This window comes from Sorex fumeus, unplaced genomic scaffold (genome assembly GCF_029834395.1).
Source record: "Sorex fumeus unplaced genomic scaffold, SorFum_2.1 ptg000001l, whole genome shotgun sequence".
In the NCBI taxonomy this organism is placed as follows: domain Eukaryota; kingdom Metazoa; phylum Chordata; class Mammalia; order Eulipotyphla; family Soricidae; genus Sorex; species Sorex fumeus.
In genome coordinates this window covers 7,744,171-7,750,170 of record NW_026606058.1, presented here as the reverse complement: position 1 = coordinate 7,750,170, position 6,000 = coordinate 7,744,171, and positions in this window count along the sequence as shown.

Below are 6,000 nucleotides of genomic sequence, written 5' to 3'. Positions count from 1 at the left end.
ATGTACCAGGAAAGCACCTTACCTGCTGTACTATCTCTTCTGCCCTTTAGGAAGTTTTCTGGAACTGAAATTGGTAGGACTGTTCGATAATGGAAGGCAAGTGGGGATGGCATGATTCTGGTTTGAGAAAGTGGGTGCATGGGGTGTGTGGGAGCACTGTGACCACATGCAAGCATGCCCCTTAGTAGTACTCATTTTGCCAAGCTGGCCTCAGCTGCCCCCTGCATTCCATTTTGTTAGCGCCATGTAAATCGGACTCTTAGTAGATTCTTGACATGTTCTCTTACTCCTCTGATCTATCCCCACTCTGCTGCCAAAGCAGCTTTCCAGGGCTAAGTAAGAATCTCACGTGGTTTCCATTTCCTGTTGCACATTGGATAAAGCTTGACTTCTCTAGCCTGATCATCAATGTTTATTACTAGTGGGGAACAGAGAGATGTTTTTTTTCTCCCTAAAAGGTCCTACTTTTTCAGAATGATGAGGCATATTCAAAGTAATTAAGTGTGAAATGAACTTCTAAAGGGAATCAGAATTTCTGCATCAATGATACATAGAAAGAGGAAGGTAGTCTCTCCTGATGGGACCCCTGGGGACCCATCCTGTATTTCCCATATGTTCTTCTTTCCTTTCTCCACCTGCACTCTGTCATAAAAACACTGGTCCCATGGTTGCCTTAAAGTGAGTCCTTTTTACTGCTTAGCAGTCTATATGGCCTGCATTTGATGGTTTTCACATGGCTTCTCTTGAAGTCCTACCCATTTTTCAATATCTAAGGCAAAGGAATATACTATTCTGGGTCTCCTTTCTACATGGGATCCTCAGGAAGTTCTTAACTTTCTATGGGACTTAGTACGTTTTTTAGCTTATAGTACTAAGCAGGCTTTGTGTTCTATAGTCTCCATTAGATACGCAAAACTAGAAGTTCTAGACTTGATCCTTTCTACAGATGTGTTTTATTCATTTTCACTTTTCATTTTATTTTATTTTGCTTTTTTTGGGACACACCCAGAGATGCTCAGGGTTTATTCCTAAATGTGAACTCTGGGATCACTCCTGGTGGCCTTGAGAGACTGTGTGGATGCCGGGGATTGAACAAACGTTGGCTGCATGCAAAGCAAGTGCCTCACCTGTTAAATTGTCTCTCCGTCCATACACTCTTCATTATTATTATTATTTTTAAAATGTTCAATCACAATTAGTTCTTATTATTATTTTTAAAATGTTCAATCACAATTAGTTTACAGTCATAATTTCTTATTCATTGTTTTTCTGATCTTAGGCTTGTGAATCACAGATCAAAAACACACATTACGAGGAACAGACAAGTGGGAGAGCACAGGACTAGCTTGTGTGAGACCCTGAGCTCAATCCCTGGTGCTACATGTGCCTCCCCAGCACGGTTGGTATAGCCCAGGTGTCCCCCAAGCCCCGCTTGGTCAGCACCCCCTTAAGGAATAGTCCCTTCTAAAAAATACAAATTATATAGGTAGGCCTATGATGGTTATGTCTGTATGGAACACTTATTGATATTTTCCCTGTGTCATTATTTTATAAACAAAACAGTATAAGAACGATTTATGATGTTTTGATTATATGCAAATATCACACCATTTTATATACAGGGCTTGAGACTCAGCAGATATTAGTATTCACATGGGTCCTGGGTTCAATCTCACAAAGGATTGTGAGTGGTATTTAAACTGTTGCTATATTAGACTTTTTCTTTTTAATGTAGGAGTTTTGCTATTTATTCAGCCATTGATTAGCTGATTGCGGTGTGGGTTTTATGGCAGAGTTGAGGGGGGTTTATGATTCCATACTGTCCTACATTTTATGTTTTCAGAGATCTTCACTTTCACTTTTCACTTTGGACTGTTTTTGGGGTCACACCCGGAGATGCTCAGGGGGTACTCCTGGCTCATGAACTCAGGAATGACTCCTGGCGGTGCTCGGGGGACCATATGGGATGCTGGGACTCGAACCTGGGTCGGCCATGTTGGCTGCGTGCAAGGAAAACGCCCTACCTCTGTGCTATAGCTCCAGCCGATAGCACAGCGGGTAGGGCGTTTGCCTTGCACGCAGCCAACATGGCCGACCCGAGTTCGATTCCTCCGCCCCTCTCGGAGAGCCCGGCAAGCTACCGAGAGTATCTCGCCCGCATGGCAGAGCCTGGCAAGCTACCCGTGACGTACTTGATATGCCAAACACAGTAACAACAAGTCTCATGATGGAGACGTTACTGGGCCCACTCCAGCAAATCGATGAACAATGGGAGGACCATGACCGTGATATTATACATACATAAGAGCATAAAATATCATATAATACATACTCAGGTCTTCCAGCCAGAATGAGCAGATTGCCAACAACTTGCTGCCCACTTTTTTTTTTTCCCCTTTATTTTATTTTATTTTTTTTAAAGTTGTAGATTTACAATTTTTTGTGCTTTGGTTTCAATTATACAATGATCAGATACCCATCCCTCCACCAGTGCCCATTTTCCACCACCATGGATAATATCCCTCCCACCCCCATCCCCCCATCCCCCCGTCTCTGTGGCAGGGCAATCCCCTGTGTTCTCTCTCTCCTTTTGGGTGTTGTGGTCTGCAAAAGAGCTGCCCACTTTTTAAAGACTAAAACGTTACATACTAAAATGATGTAAAATTGTACATCAATTTGAATACCAGCCCACAGAACCGCCCATTCTCATAGCTGATCTTCACGCTGTTTTTTTAAATTCTAGAATTAGTTTCCAATATTTAGAAACCAAGAGATATCACAACCAAAATTCTTAAGGTTTGGCTTTCCTTCAAGACTTGAAAGGCGTGGTGACTGGGTGAGCATTTTGGAATGAATCAGCAGGTTCCCAAAGCTGCTGATCCAAGAAGCCTCAGAACAAGCCATGTGCTCTTCAATGGACCACATTCCCAACCTTCCTCCTTACTGGTCCCTTACCTGAGACTGCCTCACCTGCAGAAGTGTGTTTGGTTCCTGCAGACAGGTGCATTGGTCTTCTTATACATTCGTATACAATCTTTATAAAGATTTTAATAAAGTCAAAAATCTTTCTGATCACAGGAAATAAACTGCTAAGCAGCAGATTTAAAGCAAGTTATTTACCTCCATTTACTGACAAGTGAGGGTAATAAAAGCATCTACTTTAAATTTGTTGCAAAGATTAGTAAAAGCATTTAGAATGACATCTGGCACATAATTCTGCTTTGAGAACTTTTAGAGCTGCACAAATTTTTTAAAATTATTAAACCACCACAGGACAATGGGACATCCCACAGTTACAAAGTTGTTCATGATTAAGTTTCAGTCATAAAATGTTCTAAACACCCATAAATTTTCTGTTACCAATGTCCCCAGTTTTCCTCCCAACTCCCAGTCTGCTTCTATGACAGAAACTTTTCTTCTTTCTCTCTCTCTCTCTCTCTCTCTCTCTTAATTTTTTTATTTTATAAAGTAGTTCACAATATTTGATTACATTTAATATTCAAACATCAATCCCACCACCACAACACCTTCCTACTACCATATTTGGATGTTTCCATCCGAAACCCCAATCCCTGCCCCAAAGCAGAACCGAAATAATATATTCTGTATTGTTTATTATGAAAATCTGCTGAGAACGCTAGAAAAAAGTATCCTTAGAGAAAAGAGTGTGAGGATTGTTGTACTTCACCCAGGGGCCATTAAGCCCTTCTATAAGAGATCATGCTGTTAAAGGTTAAGCCTTGTGTGTTTTATATAATATATATATCACCCACCACCTGGCCCCCTGGCGCCGTGTAATCCCATCAACGGCCAAGACTCAGAGACTATAAAATCCAGCTCCCGGACGAGAACAGTGCAGTCTTCTGCCCCCGTGCCTGGCTGTTCCTCGCCGGGGCCCCTTGGAGGGGAGCGGGTTGAGCTTTCCTCCCCGCCCCGACCAGGGTTCCGGCAGCCGAAGACCTCCAGGACCAGCCACCACCATGCTGAGACCACTCTCCGCGCACATGAAGGTACTGGCAGAGGGAAAAATCCACGCGGGTTCCAGGGCCGAGATCTCCAAGCCTACACGGATTGGAGTCGAGCATCCTCCACCCAGATCCTCCAAATTCCAGTAGGCGGGGGTCACACCCACCACCTGGCCCCCTGGCGCCGTGAATCCCATCAACGGCCAAGACTCAGAGACTATAAAATCCAGCTCCCGGACATCTTATCAGGACATCTTTTTATGACATCTTATTATCTCGTTCCTACTTTGGACAAACTTGCAGGCTATCGAATGTAGCCTGCCCACAGGGCAGAGTCTGGCAAACTCCCCGTGGCCTACCAAATATGCCAAATACCAGTAACAATGATGGGTCTCATTCTCCTAAAAAGCCTTGAATATAATCTCAGGGCAAGGATGAAAGAGACGTTACTGGGGCCTGCTCGAGGCAATCGACGAATAACAGGATGATGAAATGAAAAAATGAAAATATATCTGTAAAAAATGTATATTCCCTCTAAGATTGGTTGCCTCCTATTTTGAACCCTGTCAAATGTGGTACAGTAATCCTGAAGTATGGGTAGAGTATTTGGTTTGAAGTATTGTCCGGCTGCATTTGCGGCCACACAGTCCAGGAATAGATTTACTATTCCTGGTGAAGCTCTGCTTCAGCATGTCAAGAGCGGTCATGGTGGCAGCTGAGTTGTGGAAGTTTTTGGCTGCTGGGGCTGGGTCCTTTGAGGTGGGGAGGGGCCTCACCCGATCCCCCGCCCAGGGGTTCTCCAAATGAAACAGTCTGGCTCAGGGTCTCTCTCTCTCCCTCCTGTTTCCCTTTAAGGCACTATAGTTAGAGATGCACAATATTTTATCTAGACTTCTTGAAGCCAGATATATTTTGAAATTCATACTTATTTTAGAATCTTATGTAACAAGTACGTAACATATGACATAAACCTACAGTAGTATTTGAGTTAGTACTTTATAATTAAACACATTAAAATTCCTCAGAATAAACATGAATATTCACAGGTAGTGCAATAAAAATAAATATATAAGAAGAAATGTTACACATTGGATGTACTCTCAGATGGAATAAAACATACACAAAGAAAAGAAAAGCAGGAGCAGAGAAGTTCTTCGCCAAAGAGATTAAAGCGACAAAAATTCTAAATAATGCTGGATGTGAAAAACACAATGAAATAAAAAGTTCCATGAGAAATACAGGAAGAAGTTTTGATCTTGAAGATGAGGTAGGGATATTAAAGATAAACGTTCTACTTGGTGCTGGTCTTTTGCGTTTTGAAATTTGGATGCTCTATGAGATTTTTGAACTTCCCTTTGTTTATTTTGTTTTGGGGCCACACACAGCAGATTCAAGGCATGCTTCTGGCTCTTTACTCAGTGATAACTCCTGGTAGGGCTTGGGGGACCACATGGGATGCCAGGGATCAAACCTGGGTCAGCCATGTGCAAAGCAAAAGTCTTACCCACTGTCCTATTATTGTTCTAGGCCCCTGTTTCTTGGACTTCTATGAATAGTTCCTTCTTTATATTTGCAAAGATCTCAGCTACTCTTTTGGAAAATAACTTCCCAAATCTAAAGTCTAAATTCATAATCAAAAGAAACAGATCAAATGGATGGATAGTACACACACACACACACAGACATGGGATTGAGGTCCATGCCTTTTATGTGGTTTAACTCCATTGATCTCTCAACTCAGTTTGATCCCCAGCACCACATGGTCTCCCAAGCATCGTCAGGTGAAATCCTAGAGGCCCTGGAACACAATCAGGGTGCCCCAAGTAATCCTCAGAGCCATAGGCCTGAGCATCAATACATCCTTAGTATTGAACTACAAGCACAGTCTGCCTAGAATTTCAACATTGCAATGCAGACCCACAAAGTAAACAACTAAAGTATCAGATAAATAATCTAACCTTTTAAGGACCTAGGAAAAAGTAAGATAAATTCAATAGTCTGTAAAGAGAAAAGGAAGGAATTAATAAAAGATAGC